The sequence below is a fragment of the Lissotriton vulgaris genome, chromosome 11 (assembly GCF_964263255.1).
Source record: "Lissotriton vulgaris chromosome 11, aLisVul1.2, whole genome shotgun sequence".
NCBI lineage: Eukaryota > Metazoa > Chordata > Amphibia > Caudata > Salamandridae > Lissotriton > Lissotriton vulgaris.
Genome location: NC_141699.1, coordinates 461,958,787 through 461,971,009, shown reverse-complemented (window position 1 = coordinate 461,971,009; position 12,223 = coordinate 461,958,787).

The following is a 12,223-nucleotide window of genomic DNA, read 5'->3' as shown; positions in this document are numbered from 1 at the left end:
AAATACGTTACAAGATCCACAGTCTAATCAAAGATTTGTGTTCTACCTCTGAAGACAATTCTGTATTTTGAGGGAGTAGTGAATGAATGTGGGATGTTTCTGTCAGTGAGTCTATTTTGTAGGGCCACAAAGCCCTTCCTTCTAGTCACAGTATCCTTCGCAAAGTCTTGGGCAATGGAAATCTTGTTTTCTAGCCAAGTGACACCCTTACATTTTCTCACATAAGCGTGCTGTTGGCATAGAGGCTTGAAAACTACTGGATGTAAAGTTGTAGAGTTTTTACATTGCAAGGTAGGGATGCAGTGGGCACACTCAATTTCAATGTTTCTTTGAAAGGTGATTTGTAGGGTGGCCGGGATCCTGGATTCTAAAAACTCATTCACAGAAGAAGCTTTTGCCTCTGCCCCCTTAGGAAGCCCAAATATTCTGAGGTAGCCACATCTACTGTGGTCTTTCAAATTGGTGATGTCCCATTTGAGAGAGCACATAACGTGCTCAGACCACTGTTTCCAATGAGCCGCATTGCGATCCTCTGCATTGCTCTTCTAACTTCAGGATGTTTGAATCTAATGCTTAAATCTTTCAAGTCTCTTCTGACAGCTGTCACCTCCACTTGAAGGTGATCGATGTTTGTCTTGGTACTCTGTGCAATACATGCATGGCATTGAGTTTTTACAGGATAACTTCATTGTTGTGAAATGCTCAGATTTATCTTTGATAGGGTATTCAGGGAGTGTAGGTAACTCTTTGGTGCATTTCAATTTTCCTTTAGAGTCTTTATCCTTAGAATCTTTGGGTTCAGACATGATGTCATATTTGAATGTGAGTTAGGCTGCTCAGAATAAGTAGGTCTTGAGGTGGGATCACAGACGTGAGACCGAAAGCACAGAACACTGCAGGTAGATCTCAAATTGAGAGGAGAACACTCTTGAAATCCCTTTGGAGACCAGTCCTACAAGCCCAAATACCCTCTCTGATTAATGCCAATGACCAGTAGCCTGTTGAGCTCCATCAAGGAATGAGGACCCTGAGAGACACAGGTCATAACAAGTCTACTATTGTTAATAGCCAAAAACATTTCTCCATCTCACCATGTGTAATGAGCAGGACACATAAATGACAATGATAGCTAAGAAAACCTGGGTCTGATGCAAGAAAATTGTAAGCTGTAGTCTGTTATTGGAAAAAAAACGAAGAGAAAAAAAAAGTGAAGAGAGCAAGTATCATTGAAGAGTCAAGATATTATTTGCATAGTTGCACTTGAGACATAAAAAGGGAATATAGAAGTAGCCAAACATGTGCACAGGCGTATATTCAAGACCAAACCACATTAACAGTAACAGAGAGGTGATCAGGCTGAAGCTTAAATGCATTAAATGTAAAGGTCGTATTTTGTGTTCCAATACAGGGGATCCCAAAGGCAGTCAAAGCAGTAGGTAAGGGGGGCTTCAAGGAGGATTCCCCGACATCCTCAACTCACCCGACCCAGTTTTGAAAAATCTTTGGTTCCCGGATCCTCCATGCACATCGTGGCCTCCAGAACAATAGGATTACTCAGGCAGGGCCATTTTGGGAGCCATCCTTCTTCTTCATGGTCAGCCTGCAAGTGAGGAAAAAGTGCACCCCAGGATGCCGAACAAACATTGAATGCCTGATGGAGCTCCAGGATTCCCCTGTATCAAAGATCAAAGCAGAGCAGCAGCATAGCAGGCACTGGAAGTGCCAGCATGGTGGCAGCTCAACGGAGCTCATGAGCACCGATATGTATATACATACACATTTAGATTTACTATCACCATCACTGTCTATCCCACAGTAGAGAAGGTATTGGCTTTGGAGGAGTTAGATTTACTATGACACTCTATTCTAAGCAACAGTAGGGACTGTGTTTAACTTTGGGAGGGTTTACATTAACTGTTCTCACTCCAATCCCCCCTTCTGGAGCGCTGAGAGACCTGTCGATGATTAGCGCTATATAAAACACAATTACAATTACAATTACAATGTATGCAAAATTATGAAAAGGGTTGAACTTCGTAAGATTATATGCACCATTACAACTCATAAATATTTTATAGAAAACATTGAAATACCTAATACATTTTAAAACATATTTTATGTAAAAAATGCATAGAGTATAAACCTAAAGAAATCGAATATTACAAAATAATTCAAAAAATGATTACATGTAAATTCACTTCGCTCTCTCAAAGCAAAAAAAACAAAAATACCCAAAAATGTAATAAAAAACATATAGATTAAAACATTCCTAAATTAAACAAATAAAATTACATCGATATAAAATATTTATGTTACAAATATTAATATTAAAATGTGTGACACTAAATTAATATTCACATAAAACCAAATGATTTGATGTATAAATTGGTAAAGAACACGAATGCCCGAGGGCGTTTAGGCGCTAATGTCAGTGGGAATAGGCAGGTTGGCGAAGAACTGTGATGAGAGAATTTAGTTGGTAAAGAGCCAGGTTTTTAGTGATTTTCTCAAGGACAGGAGCATTGAACTGTTCTTTATATCTGCCAGAATCAAATTATTCCATACCTTAACTGTCCCCAAAATGAAACTTCTTCCACCCCAATGAGCCTTTTTAAATCCAGGCGTCTGTGGAGGTTTACTGTGTGAAGACCATAGGTTTCTAAAAGGCATGTACCACAGCAGATGTCTTTTCAGATATTGAGGGCCGGCACCATTCTGTGCTTTGTATGCTAAGCATTGTGATTAAAATTTTATCTTTTTACTGACAGGAAGCCAGTGCAATGTTTTCAGACCGTGGGAGACTGGCTGAGATCTAGGGATATCCAGCAGCAGTCTGGCTGCCGCATTTGGAGTTCATTTAGCTTTTGTAAGTGCTGTGTTTGAATGCTTTGAACAAAGCATAATCCAGTTCGGACCGAGCTAATGCTGTTAGTACTGTTTTTAGAGTATCCAGTGGTATGAAAGGACATATATTTTTTAATAATCTTCAAGATGAAAAAGATTGTAGAGGTAAGAGTGGTGATCTTTTTTTTAATAGTCAGATTATCAAAGAAGAAGAACCCTAGATGTTTTTACCTTCTTTACTGGGACTGGCACTGGGAGGTCTCCCAGATTCAATGGCCACCATCTGGGAGACCAAAAGGAGGTATCTGAACCCAGTAGGAGAACCTCTGTTTTTTCACTGTTAAGTTTCAAACAGTTGGAGCTCATCCACTGATCTACTTGGGCCATGCAGCTATTAAATCAGTCTGCAGTTTCTTCCATATTACTAGAGACTGACACTTCTAACTGAGTATCATCGGAATAAGATGCAACTGAGAAGCCGAAATCCCTGATAATTTGAGCCAGAGGGGTAACATTGAGGCTAAACAAAGTGGAGCTTATGAACGAACCCTGTGGTACCCCACATGGTAGTCTAAATTAGTTGGATGAGAAGCTCCCATCTCTAATGATTGAACCCTGTTTGCGAGGAAGGATAAGACCAGTTTAAGTGCAGTGCTTCTTATCCCTAGCTCTAATAACCTATTGGCCTGTATTTCGTGATTCACTGTATCAAAGACCGTCAATAGATCCAGCAGAATCAGGGCGGACTTACCTCCGGCGTCCAGGATTAGTCTTATCTCTTCCACAGCCATGACAAATACAGTCTCAGTGATATGCCCCTCCCAGAATCTGTATTGAGATGGATCAAAAAGTTCATTTGAGGAGATGAAAGATATAAGTTGTGTGCTTAACACTTTTTCTAGCACCTTAGCCGGAAGGGGTATTCTAGAGATTGGTCTATAGCTACTAGGAACCGCTGGGTCAAAATTAGGTTTTTTTAAGAGATGGAGAATCAAGGCTATTTTCCAAACAATCATTTAAATAATAAACAAATTATTACAACTATAGATAATAAATTATCAATAAAAAACAAAATTAACAAGTAATTACAAAAAATATAATTTGAATAACGTCCCACCCTATCCCCCGGACACCCTGCTACTAACATATATATCACTAACAAAAGTATAAAAAATAAAATATACATCCTAACTTACAAAATTCACTTAAATAAATAACAATTACAATTATATTAAAATAATTATCAAAAAAATTAATTTACAACAAAAAATAAATTAACATATACATTAGATGAATTATAATTAAATTCACTTTCCACCCTGTTCCCCTACAACCAGCATTCCCACATTGTGACTCACATTCCCCCATATCACCTACATGTGTGTAGAACATTAGCATGAAGGTAGGGGTACCCATCAGATGATATCCATATCCAGTGATTCCCACCTCTGCTCACACTATACCAGTATTAGGTTTATGCCATGTATTGCCCCCATTATGACAGGGTAATCACTTCTATGCCTATGATAAATATCATTATGCATTTGATGGCCACCATTATGACAAAGACGACCACAGCATGTCAAGGATGCTCAGAAAATCATACAGCTGTCATTACACCAGGAATAGCCACCCAATTGCCATAGAGGTCCACAATATGGCAAGGTTGGCCACCATTATATAGGAAACAATATTCCAAGGGCTGTCAACACTATGCAAAGAATGCCCACTATATTAAAGGTGTGGTCACCATAATGCTAATGATGCTACGGATATGTCCAGGATACCCACCATAAAACCACGAAAAGTCACAATATGCTAAAGAGGTCTACAATATGCCAAGCCTCATGTTATTCTGTGGATAGCAAGGATGGCAGCAATATTCCTGGGGTGGCCATCATTAGGCCAGAGAAGGTCAGGTTTATGCTAAGGATTACCACAAGCAAATGACTCACACAGTATGAAATTGGTGGCCACCATAACTGCTAAAGATGCCACAACATTCTAAGGAACATAATGCAAGGAGGGTCACCAACACACACACAAACACACCCATGCACGCACACACACATACACGCACGCACACACACACACACACACACTCTGAGATACATGACTTTGCTCATTGGAAAGGAAGTTGTGAAGTGCCTGCCCTGCCACAAAACCAGATGGATGTATAATATTAATTATTTTATCATTTCGGGAAATACCCCACGATTCATTCTACACCACACAAACCCACACTTGTTGAAGAAATACCTCCCCTACTCCACTGCACTCTTAGGGATTCATTCAGACCCTCTTATGAGGACAGAGAGCCACACACTGCCACATGTTCCTCATTCCAGTCATTTGTTTTATGCGTAAAAAGGGACTATTCTTCTGTGAGAATATACTAATCAACAGCTCAAAAAGAGTGGCCTAGGGAGGACAAAAGGCTCTTCCAAATGTAAAGAATAATTGTTTGGTGATCGTTTGGTTAGCATTCTCATAATGTCACGATTTTAAATGCCCCTTTAAGGGCCCTGCAAACTATCACGGTCCTTCAGTTTCCTTGAGGATTATTCCAGGCTGAAGGGACAGTTGAAAGAAAATGATTTTAGCCAGTAAATCTTCAAGGATTGCTAAAATCTGGCTTGTACAGTTAGCCAGGGCATTAATAAAACAAATAAACAGACCCCATTAACCCCCACAGGCCTTGGGGGCATATGTAGGTAATTTCCATTTTGCGATTCTCAAATAGCGATTTTTAAGGAATCGCTATTTGAGAATTGCAAAATGGAATGTAGGTAAAAAATCGATTTTTTTTTGGCGATTTGCTAAAATTCCTTAATTGCGATTAGCAAATTGCGAATCGCAATTAAGGAATGAGTGTTCCATTCATTCCTATAGGACAAGAGGCCCATATGAATGAATGGGGATACATTCTCAAATTGCGATTTTCTATGAGAAAATCGCAATTTGAAAATCGCAATTCCAAGGGTGCCAGGGTGTCCAAAGGACACCTGTTGCACCCCTGGAATGTGCATGTAAGTACATGTGGTGCACATACATGCCAAAAGGGAATGTCTGTGCGCCACATGGCACTTTGATTTTTTTTTTTAAATGCGTTTTGACAGGAAATCGCAAAATACCATCTACTTGGAGTAGGTGGTATTTTGCGATTCCTTAAGCCAAAATCGCAATTTTCAAGGCACCCCTACATAGCATTTGAGGAATCGCAAAATTGCGATTCCTTAAATGCTTGAGCAAAATAAGGAATCACAATTTTAGCAATTCCTTATTTTGCTATGTGGCCCATACATACAATTGCGAATCGCAAATGGCTTCCTACATATGCCCCTAAGTCTTTAACTTGTATCCTGGCCGGAGTGGAACCTTGCCGTAGTGCTTCCTAAGCAGCAGACCACACTCACCTCTTGCCGCATCCGCTTCGCGGGTGCCGCTTTGCGCGGGAAAACCAACGGGAGCAACAGCCCACCTGGGCAGCTGGGGCAGTGGCACCTGAGAAAACCGGCTACAGCGAGCGGGCGGTGACAGGCGAGAGGCACAGCAGGGGGCCTTCAGCTGAGATGCACCATTTCTCGTTGCATTGTTTCCGCTGCGGCCGTGGATTGAGGTGCGTACCGGGGAACAGGCGGCGTAATCCTAATTGCGGACACGGAGCCTCCGCAGGTATTGCAGTGGCTGTGGCTGTTCCCGCGGTCATGTTCGTCCGCGGCGGTCGGTGTTTCTTCGGTTCCGTCCGCTTGCGGCGGTCTCAGGTGTACTCCGTTTGCTGCGGACGGAGTTTTCTGTGGTCCGTCCGCTGCGTCGTAGTTTCGTCCCATTTTTATCCTAATTGCTACGGAGGTTTATCCACAGAGCGGTCCGGAGTATCTTGGCCGCTTCCTTGGCGGACGGAACACGTTTCCGTCCGCGATCCTAATCGGCTCCATAATATGAAACTTTTGTAAAATTGCAACTCAATCATTTCCCGGAAGATAACCCCGACACTCATGTGATTTTAACAACCTGTGAAAATCACATGAGTTAACATGAATAAACACAATACATACATTAAAATGCAATCTCATTTTTTATATAAAGGGTGGGTTACATACACCTATAACTCCGTACTCTGGAGAAACCTCCTAACTCTACTCATGTATTTCCCCAAAGCACAGGCTAGATCCAGATTTCTCATTCCCACCAGAAGGTCTGCAGCTTGCTTCCTATTCATAGTCCTGTATTTTTTGAATATCGTGCCTAAAATCTCCTTACGTATATCAAGGACCATCCTACAGTCTAATAAAATATGAATAATAGCACAGGAAGTACCTAACGTACAAGTACAGTTGCCATTACTATTTATCATGACATTTTTTACCTTGCTATTTACATAACAGGGATTTATTCCCATTCTCAATTTTAATACCTCTCTTCTTAAGTTCTGGTTCGGCAACCTGTCCAAGTAAGAGTATGAATGGTCTTCTGAAATCCATTCTTGGATCATATGGGACACCAATATTTTTTGCCGAAGATACTCTTGATCGCTTATACGGGACACGTCCGCTCCCAAAGACCGTAGTTCTTTTTGCCTATATTGACGTGTCCTAGCTGCGTATCTAGTTCTATTTCTAGCTTCCCATATGCTTATTTTAATGAGGCTCTTGTTTCTTTTGCCCAAGATAACTCGCTAGAGGCAATTTCCTCTCCACACCACTCTGATATTTTTCTGGGGGGCTCCCCTGTCTCCAGACGCTGCCAAAACCGTATTAGTGCCATCCTAGTTGTAATTCCCCAGGAGGTAACTCCCAGCTCCAGTCTTGCTGCTTGTACCATTGCTGATTTGGGCAACGAGAACAAGCTGAACAAGAGTTCAGAGTCTCTTGTGATAGACCAGCGCTAAGCAGAATGTAGTCGATCCTGAAGAAGGAATTATAAGGGGAAGAAAAAAGTCTGGTCACTTCCTGTGGGGTTCTGGAAGCATCAGATGTCCAATAGTTTATGAGTCATACATAAATTGAGCATGGCTTTATGTGCCCTCGGAGGTCTGTAGGAAAATACTGATTGTCTGTCAAGAAATATATCCATGGGTAAGTTGAATTCCCCACCTAGAACAATATGCACCTATTGAGGTAAAGGAGGCAATCTTGGAATTTACAGTATGCCAAAATTGGTGATTGTCACCATATATATTAATGGCATAAAGTTTGCCATCACCGTGTGAGACTGGCGAAAGACCACCTGCCCTCGTTCTCCTGCTCCACTGCAATTATAGAAAGTCCAGATAATTTTGTAATGAGTGTAATCATGCCATTTGTTTTTTGAGATCGCAGGGGAAGAAGCCAGGTCAGAGGTTGGGCCAGAGCGAAGGGAAAGGAATTGTCTGTAACTCATTTTATTTTCTTGGAGGAAAAATGTATCTCCTTTGAGACCAGTTCATTAGTTTAGTATGCTCCAGCATTTTCCTGGGTGATTTAAGCCTTTAGCACTGAGAGTATACTTTCAGCTCAGATATCTTAGATAACAGTGGTGGGTGAAAACAAATTGGAGCATAGATGCCCAAAATAAAGTGCTGGACATGGAAATCATCTCAGCTTTAATGAGGTGTGCTCTATGGCACAGGGGATATGTTGAGGAGGTGAGGAGAAAGTGAAGAAATGGAAGAGAGAAAAACTAAAGAAGAAGCAAACCCAAAAATCCACTATGTAAAAATAGAGGAAAAGTTCCGTCCTAAGGGACAAAGTGTTAGCCGAAGAGGCTGTAAGAGCATCCGTGTAGGGAATGAAGTGCGGGGTATCCCACTGTGCTGGCAACATAGTGAACAAAAAATCCCATTTGGGGGGATATAACTGTCAGCCAAACATATAAGCAAGTGGGGGAGCTAGTGAAATGATAATCCTAGTCTAATAATACAAAAGCAAGCCCTAGGAAAAATAATGTAAGTCCATGAAGGAACACAGGATATAATAACAAGGCATATTTAGGAACAAATATGTACAAAACCATATAAGACAGAAGAAATAACTTGAATAGGAATAATTGCCAATCAACATCCGGTCCGAAAGGAAAGGCGATAAATCTAATGCACATATTAGACATTACAATCTGTGAAGAGATAACTATATAGCAAATGCACCACTTTTACTGCAAAGTCAAGAAAACAAATCTCAGGGGAAAAAACAGCATTCTCAATCCAGATCCCAGCTCAAAAAGGATTTAAGACAAAAGAAAATCTGATAATTACTAACAATTAAATCTTGAGACAACCGTAATGTAACAAAAAGATACAATTAATCTTAAAATACCTGTGAACACACATTGCATATTCAATATAGAGAGATCAGGGTGAGGGCAGAGCATTAAAAAAATAATTGTACATCACTTGAAAGGATACAGAATGTAGTTTATGTAAACAGATACACAGATATCAGCACTCTGAGTGATAAACGGAACTCTGCCACAAACCAGAGGTGGTAGGGTCACTTCACCAGTAAGTATATGTATAATGCCCTTTGAATTCAGAAGGAACACAACAGATAAAATCCAGGAGGAGTCAAGTGGGGGCAAAATTTGAGAAACCTGTGGCACCATACTCATCCATATGAGTTTCAGAAGTATTATCCAAATACGTTACAAGATCCACAGTCTAATCAAAGATTTGTGTTCTACCTCTGAAGACAATTCTGTATTTTGAGGGAGTAGTGAATGAATGTGGGATGTTTCTGTCAGTGAGTCTATTTTGTAGGGCCACAAAGCCCTTCCTTCTAGTCACAGTATCCTTCGCAAAGTCTTGGGCAATGGAAATCTTGTTTTCTAGCCAAGTGACACCCTTACATTTTCTCACATAAGCGTGCTGTTGGCATAGAGGCTTGAAAACTACTGGATGTAAAGTTGTAGAGTTTTTACATTGCAAGGTAGGGATGCAGTGGGCACACTCAATTTCAATGTTTCTTTGAAAGGTGATTTGTAGGGTGGCCGGGATCCTGGATTCTAAAAACTCATTCACAGAAGAAGCTTTTGCCTCTGCCCCCTTAGGAAGCCCAAATATTCTGAGGTAGCCACATCTACTGTGGTCTTTCAAATTGGTGATGTCCCATTTGAGAGAGCACATAACGTGCTCAGACCACTGTTTCCAATGAGCCGCATTGCGATCCTCTGCATTGCTCTTCTAACTTCAGGATGTTTGAATCTAATGCTTAAATCTTTCAAGTCTCTTCTGACAGCTGTCACCTCCACTTGAAGGTGATCGATGTTTGTCTTGGTACTCTGTGCAATACATGCATGGCATTGAGTTTTTACAGGATAACTTCATTGTTGTGAAATGCTCAGATTTATCTTTGATAGGGTATTCAGGGAGTGTAGGTAACTCTTTGGTGCATTTCAATTTTCCTTTAGAGTCTTTATCCTTAGAATCTTTGGGTTCAGACATGATGTCATATTTGAATGTGAGTTAGGCTGCTCAGAATAAGTAGGTCTTGAGGTGGGATCACAGACGTGAGACCGAAAGCACAGAACACTGCAGGTAGATCTCAAATTGAGAGGAGAACACTCTTGAAATCCCTTTGGAGACCAGTCCTACAAGCCCAAATACCCTCTCTGATTAATGCCAATGACCAGTAGCCTGTTGAGCTCCATCAAGGAATGAGGACCCTGAGAGACACAGGTCATAACAAGTCTACTATTGTTAATAGCCAAAAACATTTCTCCATCTCACCATGTGTAATGAGCAGGACACATAAATGACAATGATAGCTAAGAAAACCTGGGTCTGATGCAAGAAAATTGTAAGCTGTAGTCTGTTATTGGAAAAAAAACGAAGAGAAAAAAAAAGTGAAGAGAGCAAGTATCATTGAAGAGTCAAGATATTATTTGCATAGTTGCACTTGAGACATAAAAAGGGAATATAGAAGTAGCCAAACATGTGCACAGGCGTATATTCAAGACCAAACCACATTAACAGTAACAGAGAGGTGATCAGGCTGAAGCTTAAATGCATTAAATGTAAAGGTCGTATTTTGTGTTCCAATACAGGGGATCCCAAAGGCAGTCAAAGCAGTAGGTAAGGGGGGCTTCAAGGAGGATTCCCCGACATCCTCAACTCACCCGACCCAGTTTTGAAAAATCTTTGGTTCCCGGATCCTCCATGCACATCGTGGCCTCCAGAACAATAGGATTACTCAGGCAGGGCCATTTTGGGAGCCATCCTTCTTCTTCATGGTCAGCCTGCAAGTGAGGAAAAAGTGCACCCCAGGATGCCGAACAAACATTGAATGCCTGATGGAGCTCCAGGATTCCCCTGTATCAAAGATCAAAGCAGAGCAGCAGCATAGCAGGCACTGGAAGTGCCAGCATGGTGGCAGCTCAACGGAGCTCATGAGCACCGATATGTATATACATACACATTTAGATTTACTATCACCATCACTGTCTATCCCACAGTAGAGAAGGTATTGGCTTTGGAGGAGTTAGATTTACTATGACACTCTATTCTAAGCAACAGTAGGGACTGTGTTTAACTTTGGGAGGGTTTACATTAACTGTTCTCACTCCAATCCCCCCTTCTGGAGCGCTGAGAGACCTGTCGATGATTAGCGCTATATAAAACACAATTACAATTACAATTACAATGTATGCAAAATTATGAAAAGGGTTGAACTTCGTAAGATTATATGCACCATTACAACTCATAAATATTTTATAGAAAACATTGAAATACCTAATACATTTTAAAACATATTTTATGTAAAAAATGCATAGAGTATAAACCTAAAGAAATCGAATATTACAAAATAATTCAAAAAATGATTACATGTAAATTCACTTCGCTCTCTCAAAGCAAAAAAAACAAAAATACCCAAAAATGTAATAAAAAACATATAGATTAAAACATTCCTAAATTAAACAAATAAAATTACATCGATATAAAATATTTATGTTACAAATATTAATATTAAAATGTGTGACACTAAATTAATATTCACATAAAACCAAATGATTTGATGTATAAATTGGTAAAGAACACGAATGCCCGAGGGCGTTTAGGCGCTAATGTCAGTGGGAATAGGCAGGTTGGCGAAGAACTGTGATGAGAGAATTTAGTTGGTAAAGAGCCAGGTTTTTAGTGATTTTCTCAAGGACAGGAGCATTGAACTGTTCTTTATATCTGCCAGAATCAAATTATTCCATACCTTAACTGTCCCCAAAATGAAACTTCTTCCACCCCAATGAGCCTTTTTAAATCCAGGCGTCTGTGGAGGTTTACTGTGTGAAGACCATAGGTTTCTAAAAGGCATGTACCACAGCAGATGTCTTTTCAGATATTGAGGGCCGGCACCATTCTGTGCTTTGTATGCTAAGCATTGTGATTAAAATTTTATCTTTTTACTGACAG